General features: G+C 43.8%; 1 long non-coding RNA gene across 1 annotated transcript in view; it reads left to right on the top strand.

Annotated features, from left to right (window-relative positions):
- Positions 1 to 812, top strand: part of LOC118478822 — a 14,378-nt gene extending 13,566 nt beyond the window's left edge. The window contains exon 2 of the long non-coding RNA XR_004859305.1: positions 204 to 812. This is a non-coding gene — a long non-coding RNA (uncharacterized LOC118478822). The remainder of the gene's footprint in view (positions 1 to 203) is intronic.
- The last annotated feature ends 514 nt before the right edge of the window (positions 813 to 1,326 follow it).

Here is a 1,326-nt window from a genome sequence, read left to right as displayed (position 1 = left end):
TGTATCCCTCTCAGAACTCTCTGCCCGGGTTGGCCCTGGTGTCCAGGGTGGAAGCAGGCCAGCTATACCATGTACAATGTGTCGATAGGGGGGGCGTTAGACACCTATATTTAATCAACAACAACAGAATTTGTTGTTACTTTATATATTATTCAGATTCCCTGGTGGCTTTCTTTTGAGAAAATGTCCTTCTCCTGTTATAGCACTGAATACCGATACAATTCGTTCTGAACTTCTTGTGTGATAAAAGTGCAACATTCTCCGAGTTCTCGATAAAGTGTGGGAAAAACGCAGCGTAGTGATAAGAGAGGCCGGATCAGAAGGCTCACAATCCTGCCAGCGGACGGATCTACTCAATGACATGTGATATTCTACCATATCAACCGCTCGATTGAGACTCGGAATCTACTCGCTGACCCCAGCGGCGTAGTAAAACTTGTAATCCAATCCCCCCCCCCCTCTTCTTACTTTCCATCAATGTCAAGTCGACTCAAGACGTGTTGACCAGTGTAACTGACCGCTGCTACAACAACATGATCGTTGACGGCGAGCTATAACTCAGCGGGGGGTCTTGAAATAGTGAACTGATAGCAAGTGGATATCTCAAAGTGATATCGCGGAATTCTTTAGAGGACTGATTATCTCTCAAAAGCGATACCACGGATTTCCTAACTGGATTCACCACAGATAAGACTACATGTATAACAATTTGATTGTCTTGATTCAGTAGCTTTAGTTGGAATTTCACGGCCTTTGCAACATAAATAGGTCATATAAGTGACGGAGATTAACATACCAAAGGAAAAAAGAAACAGAGAAAGAGACGGTATACGTTTGAAAGGAGAGAAGGGGGAAATCGTACCAGTGTACTTGTCAACCCCCCCATTAATTATTATCTTGAAATCATGTCGGTACGGATTTTCTTCTTGAAGTGACGAATTGACTTTGGACTAGGTCAAGGACGATTATCTCGACATGTTACCCAGGAATTTCTTACTCAAGGGGTCAAGGGTGAGGGTAGATGCCTCAGGTCATCACGTGGCCGGCTATGTTCCTCTGTCGGAGCAGGTGTTGCCAGCTGTAAGTATTCACTTTGGTTATGGTTGTAATCCCCCTGTCTCGTGCAGCAGCTTGTGAGAGTTAAAGAGTGAGTGTGTGTGAGTGTGTGTATGTTTATGTGTGTGTATGTGTGTGTATGTGTGTGTTTGTGTATATGTGTGTATATGTGTGTATATGTGTGTATATGTGTGTATGTTTGTGAGTGTGCGTTTGTTGTGTGTGTGTGTTTGTGAGTGTGCGTTTGTTGTGTGTGTGTGTGTGTGTGTG

The sequence above is a fragment of the Aplysia californica genome, unplaced genomic scaffold (assembly GCF_000002075.1).
Source record: "Aplysia californica isolate F4 #8 unplaced genomic scaffold, AplCal3.0 scaffold00026, whole genome shotgun sequence".
NCBI classification, from domain to species: domain Eukaryota; kingdom Metazoa; phylum Mollusca; class Gastropoda; order Aplysiida; family Aplysiidae; genus Aplysia; species Aplysia californica.
This window is presented reverse-complemented; position numbering and strand designations above follow the sequence as displayed.